This window comes from Pistacia vera, unplaced genomic scaffold (genome assembly GCF_008641045.1).
Source record: "Pistacia vera cultivar Batoury unplaced genomic scaffold, PisVer_v2 Contig566, whole genome shotgun sequence".
NCBI lineage: Eukaryota > Viridiplantae > Streptophyta > Magnoliopsida > Sapindales > Anacardiaceae > Pistacia > Pistacia vera.
In genome coordinates this window covers 78,041-103,433 of record NW_022196408.1, presented here as the reverse complement: position 1 = coordinate 103,433, position 25,393 = coordinate 78,041, and the positions used below count along the sequence as shown (strand labels likewise).

Here is a 25,393-nt window from a genome sequence, read left to right as displayed (position 1 = left end):
CAATTTTTATAGATAGTTCAAATTATGCAATTGAAGAATCTATCTTAATTAGTCACGAAGATGTAAATATTAACTGTCGAATTTAATTTTATTCACCTTGCTGAACATAAGCATGTCTATTTTTTATTTAATTATTTTAGTCCCACACTAAATTTAAAATATAATTGGTAGCTACCTAGGCTTGTGACTACTTGTATCTTTGAGTCCAATTTTTCAACAATCTTACACAAAAGTGTAACGCCCATAGAGGTACGTAGCTTTATGAATTCCCTAATACTCTTAGTTGAATTTTGTTAAAGTTATATTGAACAAATATGAGGAAAATGCCTTAAAATTTCATTAGGGGTAAAATGTATTTTCACTTATAATTAGTTGAACACGTGGGAGTGAAATAGATAGAATTTTATAGAGAAGGTAACAAAAATGGGCATTATTGTAATTGATTAAGGGACATAGATGGAATTTCATAGAAAGTGTAAGGGCAAAATGGGAAAGTAGAAGTAACAATGAGATATTTTGAGTTCATTCTTAAAAACCTATCATTCTCTACTCCTCACGCACCACTTTCATCTCCAAATTCTCTCATTTTCTTCATCAAATTTCCAAGGCAATTTAGAAGATTGGTAATATTCAATCCTAAGCATCCAAAGGGTTTAAGAAAAAGAGGAGATCTACCAAAAGAGAGTTTCTAGTGTGGAACTACTCAAGATCAAGGTAAGTAAATCCACCCTAAGTTTGTTTTTTAGTAAGTTTGTAGAGATTATACATGTATTGTATTGCTTATGTTTTTGAGAGTTTTGATTAGATTGATACCTGATGATAATTAAATTCGGTCATGAGAATGTACTTTGCCTATATGTGATTGATGGAAGTTTGGTTTGAATTTAGAAAGAGTTTGAGTAGACTTTAGGGAGTGTAGTTTCCTGGTCAAGTCTAGTGTTGATTTAATGGAGTTTTGCTTCAAATATTGGTGGCTTGAGAAAGAAGTAGAAGTGTACCAAATAGAGTTTGAGTATGCATGCAATTTGTTTGATGAAATCCTAAGGAAACATATTACCATGGTTGCCTGTCACAGCCATGACATTCTGAGTATTTTTTGGGCTTTTACCAATTGAATTAGGTTGAGACCTAAACATAAAGTTAGCCATACTTTAAGTTTTAAAACGAGACTAAGATCGTAGCAATCCGATGTGTATAACTCGAGATATGCCTTCTTGATATGACTTGTGTAGAATGACTACCTAAAAATTTTTGTAGTCTAATAATCTATGATTGATTTCAAGTATGGGAATGTTGTTGGTAGAAATCCTATTTCTCTAAATGTATTTTTATATGCCATAATGCATTCTCAGATTCTCACATTTGCATTTAGAAGAATAGCAAAGAATGAGCATAGTTCCATGCACATACACATTGATGAGAATAGTAGAATAAAGAAAAAGAAAGAAAAGAATTAATTGTAAAAAGATAAGAAGAAAGGTTGTTGCGATGGGACCTCGTGGAGTAACAGAGAAGAATAGTCTCACATACACGCCGTCTTCAGTAAGCGACCTCAGAATCAGAAAGAAGTAAGTGTACAATTCGTTAGAAGTGTATGTGGATGAGAACTGTACCAACAGAATTTACCTACATGCACGCTGCCTTTAGTGAGCGGCCTCAGAATCAGAAAGAAGAGTTGTATAGTCTGATAGAAGTGCATGTAGATGAGGACTGTACCCATTCACAGGTTCTGAATCAATGCCTCAACCGAGTCCGATTGGCATAGAAAGAAGAAAGAATAGACACAAAAAGAAAGAACATAACAAAGAAAGAAAGATTAGAACACGAAAGAAATAATGAATAGAAAGAAAGAAGACAAACAGAAAACAGAAAAGAAATTGTATTCTTTATGCATTTATGCACATGCATCATGGCATTCATATTATTCAGAATTGGTTTCTATAATTGTGCTTACATGTATAAGTGAAAACAAGAATAAGAAAGAACAAGAGAAACATGAGAAAGAACAGAAAAAGAATAGAGAAAGTACAAGAAAGAACAGAAAGAATAGAGAAAGAACAGAGAGATAGAACGAAAAAGAATAAAAAAGAATAGAAAGACCAAGAGAAGAAGAAGTGTGATATAGGAAAGAATTCAGAATATGAACAACGAGATAGAGGGTAACATAGCGGTTTGACTTACTGAGCAATTAGTGTTCACCCCATTGTTTTCAATGTTTTTGCAGGTAGTAGATGAGATGCGGTCGCTTGAAATGTTAAGATGCGGAAGGGTCAGGCAACACTGTCGAGCTTCTTGAGAAATTTATTTACACTATGTATAGTTTTGTATATATAAAGAAAAATTCGGCCCATTATTTTATTCTCGTAATATTTATATTTAGTGAGTTTTACTGTTTATTTTACGGTATACTACTAGAGAGAGCCATTACAAAATAACCGCTTTCCTTGCTTTCTTTGCTCTTACACTCATCCCTGGTTCTCCTCTTGTGACAACCAAAACCATGGCCGAACTTTTAATTAATAATTAAGAGTAGGGGTGTTTTCTCATCGGGAATTTTGTCAAACACATGATAGCCATTCACAAGCAAATTAACAAACCCAAGAAATTTATGAACCCATTTAACTAATCAACCAAAGCAATAAATATCAACACAACAAATAACTACATTAACATACAACAAGAATTTTAATTAAATCAAGCACCCAAGCATTATACACAAGAAATGAAAGCTATGCATGTGATATTGAAGTAGATATAATTAAATTGAGATGATTAAAACCCACCTTCGGCGAAGATGTAACTGTCAGCTTGTTCGGAGCTGGAGGTGGAGAACATGCATTTTAGAAGGAAACTAAAAGAGGTTTATAGTATTGATTCTGCCATTCATCAGCTCTTTTTGATTGAAAGAAAATAGTATATTGGTGATCTAAAATACAGGAACCTCAATACATTTTTGTATGAACTCTATTCATCAATTATCAATAGTAATTTTTTGACATTTATCACTGTTATTATATTTAGTTCTATAGCTTTACATGTGTGTGCCTTGTCTAAATACAATATCCCTCTTGCAAGCCCACCCCGACAACCCCACTAATACCCTCATCAAGCAAGGCCACTAATGACCCACCAAGCCCATAGGAAATGATTCAACACAGCGTATTGTGTACGGTATAAGGATTGTTTCATCTTCAAGAGAGTAAGCTGTAACCCACAGGATATAGAGTTTTCAAGTTCAGAATCTAAAAATTATCAAGTCAATTAAGGAATTTACGTTAGGTGTTAAAATTAGCATAAAAATATTAAACACTGAAATAGAATGATTTGGAATATCATAATTAAACTTTTGATACATAAGAGGGGTTGAATATGCTTGCATGTAACAACCATTGGTGACTTAGTGGTTAACTATGACTCTTGAGTGTATTATTCAAGAGATTTTGAGTTCGATCCATCTATCTGTCAACTTCAAGGTTTCATGAGATTAGTTGGAATGCTCACAAGCTAACTCGGACACCCCCGGTCGCAAAAAATAAATAAATAAATAAAATATACTTGCATATAGCTGCGCATTATTAACAATTTTCTACCAAAGGGTTTTTAGAGATGAAGGAAGTTGGCCTCTTACAATGAATATTTGAGAAGAAACAAACCATCTACTTTTAAGCACTGAATGTGTGCACTGTTGTGCAAGAAGTTAGTTTCTATTATTGTAGTTAAATGTTAACTATTCTTGTAGGAAATGATTTGTTGAGATTCTAATAAAGTAACCTCTTCTGTTTTTTAATTAACTATTCAGATTAAGAAGAAATAATGAAAGAAAAACATTATCACTGGTTGAACTACTATGTTTCAGCTCAAGCTCAACGTGTTTAGAAAAATAGTTTTGTGTGTAAGCTGGCCCGAACACCTCGGTTACCAAAAATAAAAAATAAAAAAAGGAATAGTTCATGAACTTATATATCTCAGCACTCCACTTAGCTTGTGTTGATTATTAAGAAGTTAAAAGAGCAGTAATACTACGTTTACCGAGTAAATTACCGATTTTCACATACCGATGCACTTGCCCAATTCTCAAAACTCAAATTTTAACTTAATCATATGTCAAATCGGTACCTTTATCGGTACACTAAGCATTATGTAAAAGAAGTTATGTAAGGCTATTAGTATCTTTGTAAAGTCCAGCTTGTCTCTATGCTTATTATTAATAGTTTACTACTATCCTTTAGAGGTTTACATAAGCTTTTTGCAAACCATCAAACCTCTCTTTGAGACAGTGAGATTTTTAATAATTATTGAGTGTTTTTTTTTTTTTTTTTTAATGATTCCCATAATTATTTGAGACCTTTTATATTTTTTTTTTTTTTTTTTGGGTTTCCAATACATGTAACTATATTGTTAAAATGTTAATTATATGAGAAAGATAATAATGAGTGAAATATTGAATTAAATAAAAGTATATTATTATATATTCTAAACCAATATAATTATGATAATTTAACATATTATTATCCTATGATACAAATGAAATATTTATTTGGTCAAGAAGAAGATGAAAAAGACATGTATAAGTCATTAATTTTGAACATAAGGGGCACGCACCCTCTGTTGTCAATTCATTGGATAGGATCATATTCCACATTATTATATGGTAATGTTTTAATTTTCTTTAATCCATTGTAATGTCAAGGTTGGAACTTGTAAATTTGCCTCTATACTATGTTAAATTGTCATCTCACCACAAAACTTGAGTTAATAAGTGATGGCTCAACATTATATTGGTCTAATTTTCCAATTTTTTAATGGTGGCATGAATCACTTTTGCAATAAATCTTTATCTTTTCATTACTGTGATAACTTTTCAATAGTATGTCGTTTGACTTTATTTTTATTTCATTTTTTAAATGTCATTTATCTCATGCATTTTTTTTTTTTTTTTTTTTTACACTTTATTGTATTTAAGGGATAAAATTCATTACATCTCCGTAGGTAATCTTTTTCGCAATTTTTTCTTGTTCTGTTGAAGTTTAAAAACTAATAACCTATGAATATGATTAGTCAAAAGTAAGATGAACATTTATTTTCATCAACAATATTTAATTTATGTTTTTAATTTTTATTTAAAATTTATGTTAGATATTTAAAATTTAGGTTAAAGTATATTTAAAATTTCTTTTAAAGTTATTAACTTTACCATGTAAAATATGTGTAGAAATATATAGTTTTGTAATATTTATTTAATTTCTGTAAAAAAAATATTTTTAGTATTAATTTTAATAAATACTTTTATAAGAATCTTAAATATTTAATTTATCCCCCTATTTGCTTCACTCTTTTCAATCATTTTTCTGTTATCCTATTTTGGATAAAAAACAGAATAGGTGTCTGTTTATTTATTGAGATGATTATTTTGAAAATCAATCTGAATCAAAAGATTTTTCCTACTGAAAATGAAAATGTGTAGGACTTTTTTCTATTATCCTTTCAAAACATTTTTTCAACTCTATTTAACTGAAAACAATTACATTTTACGATAAAAGTTTATAAATTAACAAAAACACCCCACCCCACCAAGCCATTATCGATCGCCAACAACCACTACTGGCATTTACCACTACTGCAACTGATCGTTAGTGCCGATCTGGCTATTACAGGCCAGATTCACCATGGATCTGGTCGAAAACAGCTGTATCTATAGGCATAGCTTCGTGGTCATTGACGACGGCCATATTTTGATTGTTAACGATGGCAAAAAATCTGGTTGTTAATGACGGCTAGATTTTGGCCATAATCTAGCTGTTTCTGACCAGATCCATAGTAGATCAAGCTGGAAAGGTCAGATCAGTGCATGATCAGCCATCTAGCAGGTATTGTGCCATTCCGCAATTGCCACTTGCCGTCTGACATGATGACTAGCTGGTAGCAACTTTTGGTGGGTAGCGGTGTTTTTGTTAATTATAAACTTTTATTGAGTTCGGGGGCTGTTTAGCTAAATTACAAATATAAAGGGTTAAAAATAATATAAATATTTTCAAACTTTCAATGGGTAAAGGTCTTTATGGATACTTTTAGGAGATTTAAAAATGACAGACAAAGTGTTATATTTTTTAAGGAAACAATGAAAGAAAAGCTTATATATGGTTAATTAGCATATTTGTAAGAACGCATTCTCACTATCCTTACAAATCTTTGATCTCTTCATGGTGGCATAAGTTTCCTATAGCAAATAAAGTTTTTTTTTCTACATTTTATGGTAATTTTTTAATTTATTGTTTTACATAATTTTTGGATTTTATTTTACACGTTATGTATCTTATGATTTTTTCTTTAAATTATTGTATTTAGTTTTTCTAAGATATACAGCTCATTAAATTATTGAACTTTACATGTAAGTATCTCCTTAAATCTTTTACTTAATTTTGGGATTTTATTTTACATTTATCGTAGGCAGTAATAATGAAGAAGGGGTTAAAGTGTGAAGTTTAAGGAATAAGGGTCCAAGTGGTTGGTGACCACATGTGAATATGCAACCCTGCACTTGGAAGAAGTAGAAAATGAATAAATATAGTGATAATTTGGTTCTTTGCCGCCGTAGTAAATAGGAGAGAAAATCGAATTTCTTTCTTCGTTTTTTACATTTTGTTTTACAATTTACAAAGACAAAAAATAGGAGTTAATTAAGATTTTACTAGTTTTTATATTTTAGAGTTATAACTATTAGTTACTTGTGGGCTAGGGCTAACGACGGGAAGTGAACCCGCGCATGATGGATTCACAATCCATTGCCTTGATCCACTAGGTTACATCCGCCCTCTTAAAAATTACAAAAAATCCAATTTCTACTAATAATTTTTTATCATTATCCATTTTTAATGGTACCTTTATACCCACAACGGTCGGCCATACTATTGCTATCAATAGATTAAAAAAAAAAACTGGAGATTGAGGAATAGAGGGTGACAATTGTATTGGAAGAGAAATTATATATTAAAAAAAAGTATGATCTGACATAAAAAGGTAATACATACAAAATATTAGATCTTGTGTATTTAACTATATAGAGAAAGATCTCTTTGTAAAAGTTATCAAATAATTGAAGGAGCAGGTTGATAATTATTCAAATTATTGTTCATTCCATCTAACATTGCCATTCACGGTCTAGTTTAGTGAGATTAAATTATATATTCATGATTTTCTTTGCATTTTTTATGCAAACAAATCATTCATGGTTGAATTCACATTAAACATGCAAAATAAATTATACAGAACGCATAAAATTAAGCTAAAATTACATAGTGACTGTCGGTATTACCATCTATAATATAAGTTACCAAATTAGAAGATTTATATTTCTTATATACTATTTAATATATTCAGGTACACACTTCTCTTTCTTTCTCTTTTTCTTCTTTCATAAACTCTCAATTCTGGCCATAAATCTAACGCCACCGATTTCATCAATCTCTAATGTCCATACCCAGTTATCTAAAACCTATCAATATTCCTAATGTTAAATATATATACGTCCGTTCATTTTCATTATTCCGTCATAAGTATAACGTTAAAAAAATGTTACAATATCTCTTATCACCTTAGTGTTATATATATTTCTGGGAGCTGCATAAGGTAACTGATTAATTAGAGAAATGTATTTTCTTATTGCAGAAATGAATCCCAACTGCCTGCTACGTCCAAACCGTCAAATGAAGAAGAAACCTGCCCTAAAACCCCAGAAACAACAGGAAAATCATTTCAACTCTTCCCAGAGAAGATGGCTGAAGCGCACGGCATCTTTGCCTATACCAAAACTTTTGGTGCTATTCCTACTTTATAGAGGCGCAATGCTCGCTCAAGATCACTACAACGCTCAACCCACCGATATTTTTTCTTTGCAGCTTTCCGAAAAGTGGCACCACTGGCTCAAGGCCCTCACCTTCTCCGTTGTAACTCGAACTCATTTCGACAATTCCACAACCCCATTGCTCTTAAAGGGTCCCCATAATTGCCTTCCCTTATTGGAGACGATTTTTGCAGGAAAGAATAAAGCCAGAGCCGGATCTCTTCCACTTGTGGCCTCCCATTTGCCGTACGCTTCGTTGCCGAATCTATAAATGATTCAGGGTGTAAGATTGTTTACATTTGCGAGAACCAAGGATGTGTTTGTTTCTATGTGGCACTATACACGCAAGTTACCTCATGGAGTTCAGGACCCGATGTCTTTGGAAGAGGCTTTTGAGTTATTTTGCAAAGGAGTTTCTGATTTTGGCCCTTATTGGGATCATGTATTGGGTTCTGGAAAGCAAGCTTGGAACGACCTGAGAAAATATGTTCTTGAAATAGAAGATATGATAGGGAGACGTTGTTGTATGTGAAGGGATGGCGGAGTTCATGGGATTTCCTTTCTCCTTAGAGGAAGAGAAAAGGGAAAGTAAGAGTATAGTTGAGTTTGTAGTTTTGAGAATTTGAGCAATTTGGAGATTAATAAGAGTGGAAAATATGCTCCACATATTCCCGTTGAGAACAAACATTCTTTCGGAAAGGTAAAGTTGGAGATTGGAAAAACTATCTTACGCGTGAAATGGCTGAGCTTTTGGATGAAATAACAGAGCAAAATTGGGTAGATTTGACTTATCATTTGATATGTATAGCGTAGACAATATCTTGTAATAAAGGAAAATAAAAATGTCGTGTTCTGTAGGATTTGTTCGATTTACATATGTGGGTACTCTCTTCACATTTTCAATTTATTTGTTGGAAGTTCAAGTTTGTATTGTGTTTTTTCTTCTCCCTTTGTTTCCTCCTCTCCTTTTTATATTTCTTCCTTCGTGGTTTTTCTCTGCCCTTTCTCTATTCTTTTTTTTTTTTCTCTCTTTCTCTCTCTCTTCGCCTCATTTCCACGAGAAAAACTTACATGAACAATCTTATCACCTCACTTGATGAGTGACGAGACCGTATAATGAAATGGTGATATATGAATTAGTTTTCATAACCATCATGTTGGCTGTAATTGATGAATCGGTTAAGTAGTTACTGATCAGTGATACTAATAGGTGGATAAAAGAAAAAATTTGGCATAAATGTGACATATATACCACTATTTCATTATTAACTCAACATCTCATCTAAATGAGGTGGCAAGATGTTCTATAAGTATTTTTACATCTCCACCTCCTTATTTATGTTGATTATAAACTTGGGCCTTTAGTCCATCAAATCTTTTCATTAGTGTGTGGGCTTTAAGCCTTTAGAAAAGGATTCTATGCCCTTTTAGTTGGCCACCAACTCCATAACTCTTAAAACAAAAAAATTTACATAAAAGTATTCCTATTCTTGATATATTTAAACATGCGTTGATCTTGGCCCAAAATTATAGTTTTGGTGGCACAACTGCACAGGCGGTCAAAGTTTTGAATTTCGAAACTGAACTGCTTCTTACGCGCAAATATAGAGTCATTTGTTGATGATTTTTTTTTATAATTCCCATGTGACTTGATGGTTGAATAGATTTAATGTTCTGCACATTTTCATATAAATGGTGTTGTTTGATGTATACGAACCGAGCCGAGTTAAGTATCTCAGTACTTGAGCTCGGCTCGTGATGAACAATAGCAAGCTTGAGCTCGAGCCGAGCTCAATCGGCTTAATATTCCTGTTCGAGCTCGAGCTCGTGAGTCTGGAATGGTACTTGACTCGAACTCGAGCTCACTCAAAACCGAGCTCATAATTTATTATATTTTCTCTTTCTTCCCGCATTTTCTCTTTCTTCTTTTCACCTATCAATGTCATCTCATTTTATTTTATTTTTTCTCTTTTCTCCCCTCATTTTCTCTTTTCTTCTTTTCACCTATCACCTCATTTTGTCACCTCAACTTTTTTTTCTCTCTCTTTCTCCCCGTCTCTTCTCTTCTCTTTCCTTACTTCTCCAGATTTTCTCCTTCATATTTTTATTTTTTTCGTTCTCCCCATTCTCTTCTCTTTTCTTCTTTCTTCTTCCATATTCTCTTCTCTATTCTCACTGCTCCTCTTTCTTCTTTTGCTCCTTTAGATTTTCTCCTTCATTATTTTTCCTTCACATTCTAAGCTCAAATGGAACCGAGGATGAATAAAGGTGAAAGAGATGAGTTTTTGTTTGAGCTTTGAAATGGGTTTTGAGTTTTTGTCTGTGAATGGGTCATGGGTGTTGTTTGTAATTTTGATAACTTAAAATAAAACTTTTAAAATCTTACAAATTGGCCCCCAAGCTCATTTAAGCTCGCAGCTCGACGAGCTGAGCTCAGCTCGGATCGAACTCCACTGTTACTTTTCACGAGCTCCTCGACTCGAGCTTGACTCGACTGATTTCGATTCGAACTCGAGCTTACGACGAGCCGAGCTCGAGTAGCTCGCGAGCTACTTGGCTCATGTCTCACCCTTAACTCCGACAATGGTCGCTGATGACAATCAATGGATGGTGTGGACTTTTTTTTTTTTATTTTATTAAATCATTAATTCAAATAATCATAAATTTATTTAAATAATTTTATAGGTAAAAAGTTATCATTACGTATATGTTAATTAAATTATATTAAAGAAAAAAGAAAAATGGGTAATCAGGTACACTTGGTTCATTATTGCTTTTTAGACTAATATTTTGAAAAAAAATAAAATTAGGTGGTTATTACGATATAGGATTTGGAAATTAACAAAATACTCTCCTAGTGTTGTGTTATTTACTAAACACCCTTGTAATAAAACATTGACATTAATAAAAACACCGCCACCTACCTATAAATACTGACAACCGGTCACCACCGCCAAGGATGCCGGAGTCGTCGTATCGGCACACGATCGATTGGATCTGGTCGGTCATACACTGATAAGTCATACGCTGATTTGACTTTTTTCGGTCAGATCCACAGTGGATCTAATAAAAAAACACATAAACATAATTATATACAAATAATACAAAAAACATAAATCTAAAACATTAAAGGAGAAAGAAGATAAAAGAAAGAAAGAAAAGTGAAGTAATTGAAAGAGAAGGGAAACTTATGCTGCTTCGTGCGGTTAATTCAACTCCAAGGGAAGTGGAAAAGCGATTCCATATATATGGATTTTTTTTATATTTTTGAAGAAACATCATGTGAGACGAAAGAGACCAATTTATGGGAGAAAAAGACCAATTCCACCTCTGCAACTTGTTAACTTACTCTATTAACCAACAAAATTTATGTATTTTATTTTTGAATTTAATTATTGAATTGGGTAATTTAGAAATTTAACTAACCACCATTGAGCACATTTAAGCCACATGAATCATAAATAGTTTTTAAAAAATGTCAAACATTTCACACACGACAAGTTTGCATTTTAAAAAAGGGTATTTGTATTTATTTGAGTTTGTTGGTTATGATTGTAGAGATGACATTTTCCCCATATCGTTGGTAATTTTTCCCTGTATAATCCCCGTGATCGGAGTTGGGCAAGACCGGACGGGAATGGATCCTTGGCCCCGCCTCACCCTGCGCCCATCTCTATTTGTAACCAACAACTCAATACTAAAAACCAAGTTTTAGTATATATGATCACCGCTAGGCCCTCACTAAAGAAGACTATATCACATATATGCTAATCACATTAATCAATCCACAGACTCACAAGAGAGATAAAGAAGGAGAACCTGGAGCCAAAGTTTCAGCATCATAACTGCCAAGTCGCTGCCGTAATTCTCAACCATTTGAAGCAATTATCAAAAGAGAAATCAATTGCCGAGGAATGCTTTGTTCTGGTAGCGATAGTCTTTCAAGTGAAGTACAATCCTCTGCGTCACGATAAACTATTGCTTGTGAAGCTCTGGCAATAATTGAAGCTTCTTGCATCTTTGCAAGCAAAGCCATTTAAGTTTCATAAGTTGATTGATGCTTCGAGGTAAGGTATAAAAGTTGTTTCCGCTTAAATTTAGATCTACCAACGAGCTGGAGCCAAATCATTGGGGTATCGCTCCATGCAAAAGATTACAGTCATTAAGATCTAACTTCTGAGAGTAATTAAAACTGAGAGAGGTGGCAACAACAAACACATGGAATCTGGATTTTTGTTCGGTAACAACAATGACAAGAAGAAAGTGCACCCGGTTTGGGCTCGTTGTCCATTAATCCATGAAGAGAGAGTTTTTCGAGCTTTTCCAATTGTCCTATGGAGAATGGTACTCGTCTTATTGCTTCCCCTATGTTTTCAGCAGCTTGTCTAATTTTAAGCAGCCAGAGAGATTAAGAATCTTGAGAGACTTCAAACCATGGATATCGCTTGGAAAACTCGAAAGATTTCTACAATCCTTCAAGACAAATACGGTTAGCTTTGTGAGAACTGCAACAATGGGTGAACCTAACGCATTTCGTGCAGCCTTCAAGATATAGCCCCTCAAGATTTGGAACCCCAGTAAAGTCTGGAGTTGTTACAGGTTGCAGGAGTGACTGAGAGTAATGTTTTTTCAACTTAAAAAAGGACTGTAAGAAACAGAATAAAGTTAAGAATAACTTGCTTGCAAGTACTTATCCATGGCCATGGATGACATATGAGCAGTAAATAAATGGGTTATTAAATGCTGAATATTGATAACATATATTCTGAAAACGGATATTAATATAGATAGTTTAATTTGATGCTTATCTCGAATAATAAAAGTTGTTATATATATAACAATGGGTTTGGGTTTATTGTGAGTATATTAGACTAGTACAATTATGCTTTATTTTAGTATTTGACTCACATCTGGGGATGCAACCAAGATGTACCGAAACACATAAATTGGGTGTCCTTCTATGTGTGAGATTGTCGTATTATCTTCTTATTTATTCAACCATATATCATCTTCAAGCTCCATATATCATCATAATGAAATTGATCTTTTCATCAATGTTGCTCAATATGGAAAAGATTCTTCCTTTTCATATTACGGCTTTAGAATAAATAATGATTTTAACCTTCTCCACTTGGCAAATATTAAACGGAGTAAATGATTAAAATTTAAACGACAAGGTTACCCACTTGATTAAATTCTCCCTCCAAAATTTACCATTAACGACACGTGACAAACACTTGATCATAATGTTAGGTAAGTGGGTGTTGGAATGAAAGAGAGTAGAGAAGAACAAGATGATGAAATGGTGGCACCCCCACAACCTTACCCTGGTTTATTCCTAGGTGATGCACCCCACCATGAAAGATGTTAAACAAAAAGTACTATCTTCTCGCATAAAACACAATTAATCATTCGATTACGATTCAATTATTGGGTTTGCCATTACAAAAATAGTTCAAATGAAATGTCTGATTTATGACTAAATTCAACTCGTTAAATGTGAAAGCAACTACCAATCTGGTTGAATTATTGACAAAATGTCAGGAATTTCTTAGAAAGATATTATGTTAACTATTTACTTTAATACTCTAAATAATCAAACAATTCAAATTGGTAATAAATTAGACCCTTAACTAATTTATAATATCAAGAATGATTGATATATTCAAAATCAAACTAAAGTGATGGTGGACCTAATATGCAGCCTTGGTCAAGTTAATACGAGAATCCAACAACTTCATCAACAAATTAACTTTGCCGAAATTACAGATTTATTGCAAGGAAGTTTCTTAGAAATTAATTAAAGAGAACATGTTCGTATAAAATTTCAACCAATATTTCAATAACACCATAAAGTTATAGTTTTAAAGCACCAAACTTCCTCAAATACAAAAAGCAAGAAAAAGACAATTGCATTGTACCACCTTCCATATCCCACAAAAGCCAAGGAAATACCTCATACTAAAATCTTTCAAGATAATAATTTAATCATTATGCTAAGATACTTTTACATTATAGAATAAATGGACATCCGGTGGCATAACAATGGAGATATTTTTATTAGAGAAAGTTTATTTATGAAGGTGCATTGAAGTTTATTTTTTTGGATAAGCAGAAAATAAATATAAAACCCCATGTGGGAAAATCAACTTTCCATTAATAACAAGGTGAACTAAAACAAGCTCTCTTGAAAGATACCTTTTTGATTAAATATTGAAGATCCTCAACTGATAACTTTCCTCTCTTTGAGCCAATATCCTGTGCTTTATCTGCCTCTACAAAAAGTGACATATATAGTACGATGTTATATTATCAGAGAAATTAAAAGATAAGTACTAATCAGAAAGAACGCATACAGAATCTGTGACATATTCCACAACTATGTCCTCCACAGGTGTCAAAGTTTTTGGAAGTGGCTAAGTGAAACAAAATCAGAAATTCATACATACATCAAACTAAACATAAAATTTAAAAGAGAAAGATGCATATCATTATAAATTCCAATAAAAAAATAACAACAGTTCCATATGAATCATGTAAATGTAAAATTTGACCACATGGAGACTAAGGTCTCTAGCTGTTAACGAAGCATGAATTATTATAATGGCACGAAATAGTCATTCAAGTGATATATACATCAATTGATGAAGAAGCTGATATATGTTCAGAGAGAATATACACCATCGGATAATATATGTATATTGTTAGAATTCCACATTGAAAGAGAAAGGGTGGGCATGTGGGTTATAAAGGCTTGGACACCCTCCCTTGACAAGCCGGTTTTCCAAGGAGAGTTCTACCCAAGCCCATGAAAGACCCATGGCCCAACCCAAATTATTGAGTTATTAGAGTGGGTTCCTATCAATTGGTATCAGAGCATGATCCTGCGCCTATGTGGCAGCGCACGCGTGGCAGGCTGACCCGTGGCAGGCTGACCTTGGGCCCGGGCTGCTACCCCGAGAAAGGGCATGGAGGCCCGAGGGAAAAGGGGATCCGTGTAGTCACCCAAGGGGTAAAGAGGCCGACGGGGGTAAAGAGGCCGACGTGGATGTCGGTTGCGGAAGCGTGGTGGAATGTTAGAATCCCACATTGAAAGAGAAAAGGGTGGGCATGTGGGTTATAAAGGCTTGGACACCCTCCCTTGGCAAGCCGGTTTTCCAAGGAGAGTTCTACCCAAACCCATGAAAAACCCATGGCCCAACCCAAATTATTGAGTTATTAGAGTGGGTTCCTATCATATATACATGTAGGTATGTATTTTCAAGACATACGTTCATGAGGCTTGAAAAAGATTATTTCATTTCTGGATTATGCAAACTATAAAAATTTTAAGCTATAGGCCACTTAAAACGGGTAATAAACACTACAAACAATTTTCACATTATTTTGAGGCAAACTTCAAAAAGTATGTAAAGACTCTTGCCAACTATTTTCCGGGTTTATCTTACCGAATTCACAAAATCCCCCAAAACCAACTGGCTAGAGTCAACCGAGTGAACAACAAGTAACCCTAATGAACAACAAGTAACCATAGCAATGAAGCAATTTGTAGTTTTATGGAATGAAGAAGAAAAGTCATCCTAAGGGGAAAAAGAAAAAAGAAGAAAAAAACTGTCCCTGGATTAATAAAGCCAATCTAATGTTTAGATTAGCTTAATCTAAACATCAGAGTAATTTCATATGAAAATTAAGGCATGTAGGGAGATGAGCTAATTCAGGTCTGATAGACGTTGCTAACAGAGCTTACTTTTAAAAGTTATGGTTTGGTCATATCCACACGAACCAAAATAAAATTAGTAGATAACAGATTCATCAAATAGCAAATACAGTTCCATGCATAACAAACGAAATCATTAAATTTGAGATTGCTTATCAACACAATTCAGCGTCCCAATCCTGTGATGAGGGGAAAAAAAAAAAAAAAAAAAAAGTTGAAAGACAGTTACCATTACTTACATTAGGATAATCGCCAAAACCTTACATCATGTGCTGCACTGCAGTACCAAAGTACATGAATAAAGATACAAAAATAGCAATAGAACTCCCAGAAAAGTGGTTTCCACTAATATAAGAAATTTAAAACAGAAACCTGCGGCATTTACTCATAATCTTTTTGAAAGACTCCTTGCTTGCGCTTAAAGGAAGTTGTTTCATTAGGCTGCAAGGATCTTGCCATCTGTTTTCAGGATTGTCTGACAGAAGAGTTACTCATCTTGTATACAAAATGTCTCTTCCTTTACTAACTATCACAAAAATCAACTGCATTGAACTGCAAATACTACATGACTAGAGAAATAACTGAATTATATGATTTCAACTGTAATACTAAGAATACGTTCTAGTTTGTTCATCCTAATTACAAGCATTAAGCATTCTTCACCTCACTAGCTCTATCCTTCCTATAACAAAAACCCTAACTTTCTCCTAAATCTTCTATCATATTTAGAGAAAGCAAACATCTAAATTTACATAAGCCAAGAAAACAAATAATTCAATTTCTTTTTTTTTTCTAAAAATAAATAAATTAATTACTAGAAAATGCAAATTGAAGCAAAGTCAATTTTTGATGCATAGTTTACTATCATCATTATTACTATTTTATGGAGATTATTATGGCAATTAACATGCTTTCTTGCTAAGAAATTTCCTTGCCGCTCATCAATAATTTGTCAAAATTGAACTATTGATTAACTTAAAATTCTCAGAGTAACTTAACTAATGAAGACACCTTCACTTGCACTAGGCAATTTAATAAAAAAGTTGACAATCAATTTACTATAGATAGTTCAAATTATGCAATTGAAGAATCTAGTCTTAATTAGTCACGAAGATGTAAATACTTAACTTGTCGAATTTAATTTTATTCACCTTGCTGAACAATTAAGCATGTCTAATTAATTTTATTTAATTATTTTACCCGTTCCCACACTAAATTAGTAAAATATAATTGGTAGCTACCTAGGCCTGTGACTACTTGTATCTTTGAGTCCAATTTTTCAACAATCTTACACAAAAACTAACTGCTTTCTTGCTTTCTTTGCTCTCATACTCATCCATGGTTTTTTGTGACAATCAAAACATGGCCGAACTCTTAATTTATATTTAAGAGTAGGGGTGTGTTTCTCATCGGCGAATTTTGTCAAACACATGATAGCCAATCACAAGCAAATTAACAAACCCAAGAAATTATGAACCCTTTTAACTAATCAACCAAAGCAAATAAATATCAACACAACAAAATACAATACATTAACATAAAAACAACAATTTTAATTAAATCAAGCACCTAAGCATGATACACAACAAATCAAAGCTATACATGCGATATTGAGGTATATATAAGTAAATTGAGATCATTAAAACACAGCTTCGGGGAAGATGTAACCGTCAGCTTGTTCGGAGCTGGAGGTGGAGAATGGCACATTTCAGAAGGGAAATTCAAAGAGGGTATTTGTATTGAGGTGTATAAAGAAATTATGTGGTGAGTTCTGTCATTCATCAGCCTCTGTTTTAATTGAAATGTTACTAGCAAAACTTTATTCATCAATCGTCTAACAATAATTTTTGGAAATATTTTCACTGTTATTATACTTAGTTCTATAGCTTTACAGGGTGTGTGACTTGTCTAAATGAAACATCCCGTCCTGCAAGCCCACCCAAGACAAACCCACTAACACCCTCATCAAGCCAGACCACTAATGACCAAGCCCAATAGGATTAATGATTCAACACAGCTTATTGTGTACAGTATAAGGATTGCTTATCTTCAAGAGAGGTAAGCTTTAACCCACAGGATTTAGATATTTCAAGTTCAAGAATCTAAAAATTATCAGTTCAAATAAAGAATTTAAGCTAGTGTTAAAATCAGTAGTAAAAATATTAGATTAGTGAAATAGAAATGATTTGGGAATATCATAATTAAACTTTTGATATATGAGAGGGTTGAATAAACTTGCATATGGCGACACATTATTAATAATTTTCTACCAAAAGGGTTTTTAAAGATGAAAAAAGTTGGCATTTGAGAATTTTACTTTAAAGATATGCAACTCATTAAATCTCAGTTGTAGATTATTGGTGGCCGGCACGACCTAGGCCAAACGATTTGATTACGGAGATTATTTTTTATGCATTAGTGACAGATTTTATTTTTCTGAAAATGCAATATAAGAGGGTAAAAATGGTTAATTAGTTGTATTATAGGTAGAACCATCTATAAATTAATGTTTTTTATTTCTTGCAGTCATTTATGTTTTTGTTGAAAATGATCGATTCCTTTGATTTAAGTGTCCATGTGCTACTTCTCTATCTCTGTGATCTGCTTTCTCTTAAGATTCTAACGAGGTTGAAGAGATATCGTAGGTAGTAAATAATGAAGAAGGGGGGTTTAAGTGTTAAAGTGTGAAGTTTAAGGAATAATGGGGTCAAAGAGCTTGCTAGTGAATTACATGTGAATATGTATGTGAGCATTTGCATCTGCATTATGCAATATGAACTTTTATCAATAGAGATGGAAAACAAATATTAAAAAGAACTGGAGATTGGAAGATAGAGATTAACAATTGTCTCAGAGAGATAAATTATATATATATAATATGATTTAACATAAAAAAAGTAATAAGTACAAAATATTAGATCTTGTTTGACTTAAATGACAACGACAGAACGATCTTTTTGTGAAAATTGTCAACTAATCGAAGGAGCAGCTTGATAATTATTCAAATCATTGTTCATCCATATGACATTAGCCATTCACGGTCTAGTTTAGTGAGATTAAATTTTATATTCATGATTTTCTTTTCATTTTTTATGCAAACATTAAATATGCAAAATAAATGATACAGAACGCATAACATTAAATGCTAAAATTACATGTTATATATATTTATTGATAATGATTAAATTACTAAGATTACTCATATATTAGAGAAATGTACTTTCTTATTGCAGTAATGGAATCCCAATTGTCTGCGACGTCCAAAACGTCAAATGAAGAAGAAACCTCCCCTAAAATGCCAGAAACATATGGAAAAATAGTTTCAACTCTTCCCAGAGAAAATGGCTAGAAGGCTCACGGCGACCTTTGCCTATGCGGCTATGCCAAAACTTTTGGTGTTGTTCCTACTTTATAGAAGGCGTTATGTTCGCTCAAGATCACTACAACGCTTAACCCACCAATATTTTTCTTTGCAGCGTTCCAAAAAGTGGCACCACTTGGCTCAAGGCTCTCACCTTCTCTGTTGTAACTCGAACTCATTTCGACAATTCCACAACCCCATTGCTGTTCAAGGATCCCCATAATTGCCTTCCCTTATTGGAGATAGATTTTTACAGGAAAGGAATGAAGCCGGAGTCGAGATCTCTTCCACTTATGGCCTCCCATTTGTCGTACGCTTCATTGCCGAAATCTGTAAATGATTCAGGATGTAAGATTGTTTACATTTGCAGAGAACCAAAGGATGCGTTTGTTTCTTTGTGGCACTATACACGCAAGTTACCTCATGTAGTTCAAGAACGATGTCTTTGGAAGAGGCTTTTGAGTTCTTTTGCAAAGGAGTTTCTGATTTTGGCCCTTATTGGGATAATGTATTGGGGTTTTGGAAAGCAAGCTTGGAACAACCTGAGAAAATATTGTTCTTGAAATATGAAGTTACGACGAGACGTTGTTGTCCGTGAAGAGAATGGTGGAGTTCATGGGATATCCTTTCTCCTTAGAGGAAGAGAATGAAGGGAAATTCAGAAGTATAGTTGAGTTTTGTAGTTTTGAGAATTTGAGCAATTTGGAGATTAATAAGACTAGAAAATGTTCTTTCAGAAAGGTAAAGTTGGAGATTGGAAAAGTTACCTTAGACGTGAGATGGCTGAGCGTTTGGATCAAATAAAGTTGGAGATTGGAAATGTTCTATCCTTCTCTGTTTTTTAATTTAATTTTTTTTTTTTTTTCTCTCCTTTGCCTCATTCCCACAAAAAAAACTTACATGAGATTGTCTTATCACTTCATTTAGATGACGTGATGAGACCGTACAATGAAATTATGACATATACAATTATTTTTCATAACCACCCATCATGGTGGCGCTAATTGATGAATCAGATAAAGTAGTTATTGATCAATCATATTAATAGGTGGAGAAAAGAAAAAAATTAGTATATATGTGACAATATATGTCAATATTTCATTAGACGTGGTCAGATGTCATACATAATTATTTCTATGTCTGCACCTCCTTATTTATGTTGATTATTAAACTTGGGCCTTTAGGCAATCAAATTCTTTTTATTAGTATGTCGGCTTGAAGCCTTTAGAAAAGAATCCCAGGCCCTCTTAAAAGTAGTTGGCCACCAACTCTATAGCTCTTCCGAAAAAAAAAAAAAAAAAATAGAAATATTCCTATTCTTTCGATTTATTTAACCATGTGTTGATCTTGGCCCAAAATTGTTTAAGTAATGTTACAGTTATTGAAAAAAGCGGACTAAATTCATGCATCGAATGATGTAGCGCAATTATGACCGTTGATTAATATTAATTTATAATTAATTGATGATTAAGATTGCGTTACGTCATTCGATGCATAAATTCAGTGTGCTATTTTCGATGACTATATTATTTTTCAAATTGTTTTTTCCAGCAAAAGGCGGTCAAACAGTTTTGAATTTCGAAACTTTAACTGCTTCTTACGGCCACGACCAATGTAGAAGTCATTTGTTGATGATATATATATATTTTTTTTATAATTCCCGTGAGAGTTTGATAGTTGAACAGATCTACATGTTCTGATCATTTTCATGTAGATGGTGTTGCCAAACCTACTCCTTACAATGGTCGCTGATGACAATCAATGGATGCAGTGGACTTTTGATTTTTATTATTTTATTAAATCATTAATTCAAATAATCATAAATATATTTATAAAATAATTTTATAGGTAAAATGTTATTATTATGTATATGTTAATTAATTATCTACAAAAATGTATTTAAAAAAAAAAAAAGAATGGGTAACTCACTATCTCGCAAATCCACCCAATTCTAATCCATTTTCAAATTTTAAATAATGGAGCGGGTGTGGGATGGGTAAATTTTGTATCACTTGGCTGTTACAAGAGCTATGACTTTTTAAAACATTGGAAATAATTTTACTTTGGCTAACTCTTTGGATGCAAGTAAGGTACGACTAGGACTTTGGCTAACTCTTTGGATGAAAGCAGGCTTGGAACAGCCAACAAAATATTGTTCCTAAAATATGAAGCTGTGATTAAGGAAACTCGTTTTATGTTAAGAGAATGATTGAGTTCATGGGATATCTTTTTTCATCTAAAGAAGAAAAAAGAAGGAAAAACTCAAGATATTGTTCAAATTTGTAGTTTTAAAAGTATGATCAATTTTGAGGTGAATAAGAATAGATCTTCTAATTATGTTTGCGTTGAGAACAAAATGTTCTTCCGCGAAGGTAAGATTAGAGAAGTTATCTTACACATGAAATGATAGATCATTTAGTAAAATAATGGAAGAGAAATTGGGTGGATATGGTTTGTCATTTTAATCCCCATAGAATTTTTTAGGTTAAAGATTATGTATGAATAATGTAATCACCAATGTTTGTTATAAAGAAGAAAATAATCATTGTCATGTTTTTTTTTTTATAAGGATTCAATTATGTATGCTTAGGCTACTCAATGAGTAGTTTGTATTCATGTTGATCTTAATTTTTATGATTTTAAGGTAAATAAGCTCTATCAATTTACTTATTATTATTATTTTTTATCGAGTTGAATGTGAGGATTTGAACTTTAGATGTTTAGCTTTGATAATTAGTTAAATTGTTATTTCACCTGAAAAGCTTAAACTAATAGGTGATGATTACACATTATATTAATTTAATAATCTTTAAACAAAAAAGAAAATTGAATATTACTATTCTTTTTATATATTGGAAGATAAAGAAAAACAATTATTGATAAATTTATGGGTGCGTTTGGTTTAGTATTTTTGATAGGATTTTAGGGATAGTATTGGGTTATTGGATATGAGAGTATTACGAGGTAAATTTTAAAAATTTGTAAAAAAGCCCTTAGGTTTACTAATTTAACTAAAGACCCTAACATATAAAATGACAAAAACACCCCCACCACCTGCAATGTCAGATTCAGGCCACCACCGCCGGAATCTGGCCGGTTAAAGTATATAAGCTCAATCAATTTACTTCTTATTATTATTATTATTTATTTTATCCAATTGAATTTGAGGATTTAAACTTTAGATGTTTAACTTTGATAGTTAGTTAAAGCTTTAGAAGCTCTTATAATCTTCTTGTTAATCATTTGAATAAAACTTTTACTGCTTTTTTAATATCTGGTCAAATCAAACAATAAATGAACCCACTAGCAATTCATCGAGCCCGACCCAGACCATTAACCTCGCCGAGATCAACACCTATTTGAGGCTATTCAACCCGGGCCAATGACCCTTCAAGCCCATCTAAGAATGGCCCAAGCCTAACATACCCACATAGAAGAAAGTTGAATCGTCCAAGCCCAACCCTAATGAGACTCCATCTCTTGCACTTTCTCATCTGCACCCCGTCCTTTCAAAAAATTCTGCTCTTGGCTTCTTGACGGCTTCATGTTAATTGCCTTCAAAAAATAAAAAACACCTCAGATTCGGACCCGAGTTTTTATATTATTTAAAAAACTTTTACTTTTTTTTTTTTTAAATGATCGACTCCAACGGCTCTTAATACAAGTGCATTACAGACCCAGAGTTTAGTTCCATATTTCCGGTTACACCAAGTGGAAGGATCAGTTTTTATTCTTGGTTGGTGTTTCCTTTTCAAAAGAATGAATAAATCATTATAAATTTTGAAGATCTATGAAATTCTCTTAGTCATTGCACTGGCTCTCGATTTTATTTGTTATGTTTTATTTGCATCGTTGATTTAATTCTGTTTGTTAGTTCACCGCTCTGATTGTGTTTTTAAATTCTGCATTGATTCAGGTATATGGACAAGAAGCTTCAGAGTAAGTTATATCAATGCTATTTGTGCTGAAGTTTTTGTTTGGTTTGTTATAATGGTTGTAGTTATCAGGCTGGTATTTGTTTTCTGGTAAATTGATTATTGTGTTTTTCTCGTTGGGGTTATTGTTAGTATGTTATAATGTTGTTGTTTAAATCGGTAGTATTTGGGTGTCTAGTAAATTTATTATTTTGTTTATTGGGATTATGTTATGGTTATATTAATATTTCTCAAATGTTTGGTTCAGTTTATTCATGGATGTCAGATTTTAAATTCTGTTGAGATTTTAATGTTGTCTCTATTCAAGTTATATTTTTCTTGAGACCTGCTATGGTTCCATAGAACTGAACTACTTCTTAGACTTCCTGGATATCCATTGTACGTCCATGAGAGTTTCGTTTTGATTTTCTAATTTCCTATATCTGCATATTTCCTATTTCAATTTTCTATGCGTATTTTATAGAATCAAATGATAAAGAATAAACTTCTTATTGACATTATCGTCTTATCATTGCTTTTTTCTAGAGTGAGATATGAAATTACATAAATAGATATTTGGATTTAGCAAAAATGTTTGGTTATTGGGGAATAACATCGGTACCTAAATGAGTTTTTTGGTGGTAGAAGATTGCCTTTCTTTTTGGTATTATTCCAAAAATCTATGTTTTTCCTAATATCTATGTTTCTAAGAGCATTCCCCAATTCCGTCTATTTCAGCAACTTTCTTTTTATGGGCTTGTGCTTTAGCTTCCATAGGTAATCTTTCTATAAGCTAAAGCTAGTAAAATTAATGAAAGATGCAATTATGGAACCAGCTGACTATTTTAGTCCTTAGTTTGGGCACTATTTTGTGTACTAAAAGTAACTGCGACTAACTTTGTTATATGAAATTTTGGGAAGTGAGTAAAGAAAAAACCTAAATAATTTTTTTCTATGGCAGGGCCATTATTTTACATTTGTTCTGCATACTACTGAATCATTTTGTTTACTCATTTTGCTGACTCAAGGATAAAATATTATAATGTGTCATCTATGTCTTATACTTTTTTTTTTTTTTTTTAATTTTTAATTTTTTGCTTCGATTGAAAAATTGACATTTTTCAAAAGAATTTTGTTTGCTTTGTCATGCGTTATTACTATTTAGTGATCTATGGTTGTATATTTGCCTATGCATATCTATTGATGTTAACTTTGATGCATATCTTCTGTGGATTTCCATTTGATTCTTTCAAAGAATTTAATGCTTTTTTTTTTCTTTTTCTTCAATCTTGTATAGTTTTTGTTCTAATACAGTTTCTTTGTTTTCTACCTTTTTTTTTTTTTTTTTAATAAATGCTTTTTAGATTCTTTTATTGGTAATCATTGTAAGCTGCACTGCCACATTTGCCTTGTGCCTGACTAAAGCTATCAGGTTAAACCTTCAATGTGATACACTCCCATAAACAACCATTATAAACAAAATAGAAATATTCTGGGGTATGTTCCACGACTTGTTGCATTGATAGACATTCAATTTGTTGCTTGTAAGTGTCATTTGTAATAGCTGGGCACTGTTGGAGATTATTAATTCTTTTTAATATAAAATCATTGGTATTTTGTACTGCTGTCAAGCTGAATGCTAACCAGATGGTTGTTGGAACACTTCGTTGTTTTATCAGTTTATGAATCTTGTGGTTGACAACACAGTGGAGGTGAATGGCAATGAGAAAACTGATATAGGGTGGTAGTGAGTCTTTTGCTTTTCCTGTTGTTAGCAGATAATCAACTCTAATAGTAAGGACACTGCAACAGTCTTTTCTAATTAATTTCTGTATATAAACTGTGAGTTAAATCATATGTCACCTAAGCCATCTGTGAATTTAAAAAAAAAAAAGCCTTTTATTCAATTTGAGTCATGATACTTATTACATGGAAATGGTTTGAGTTAATGATTTCCTTCTGTTTCCGCACTGCTTTTTTGTCTGCCAAGTGTGACAGATGATTGGTTGTTGGAGATGGCCAAATTCACACCAAAACTTAAAGTTCTAAATTTTTGGGTGAGAAAGAACACCGGTGCAGTTTACACAAAATATGTACAAGCAAGTAAAAGAGAGTCCTCATCATTTGATGTGAGTTTTTGTTCCTAATATGTGGTGTTACAAATTGAATTTTTTATGGTTGGAATTATATGTTAACTTAAGTGCATTATGGAAACTTTTTCTCTTTGTTGGTTCCCAGCTCTTTATTATGGTTTACTGATTTCATTTGTAAATATTCTTTGTGTTTGTTTTAATAGTTTATTGTAACTTAAATCCTTTTGCAAGTATCATCATTGCCTTTTAATATATTGTTGACAACACTGACATAGCCTTGATGTTCAGTACTTTCTATCTCAAATACCTGGTAATGCAATAATTGTAAGCCCAGAGACTTGAACCCTTCAGTATAATTTGAGATTAATTAGACATATTTTTGCAGTAGCAATTGTTTGCTGATAAATTACTTTTACTTTTAACAATGTAGGAGATGCTAATGTCAATCATCAGATTAACAAATAATAA

The 25,393-nt window shown here is 32.6% G+C and overlaps 2 pseudogenes; both read left to right on the top strand.

Annotated features, from left to right (window-relative positions):
* The first annotated feature begins 7,667 nt into the window (after positions 1-7,667).
* LOC116108479 lies at positions 7,668-8,653 on the top strand (annotated as a pseudogene).
* Positions 8,654-18,980: 10,327 nt separating this feature from the next.
* Positions 18,981-19,722, top strand: LOC116108478 (annotated as a pseudogene).
* The last annotated feature ends 5,671 nt before the right edge of the window (positions 19,723-25,393 follow it).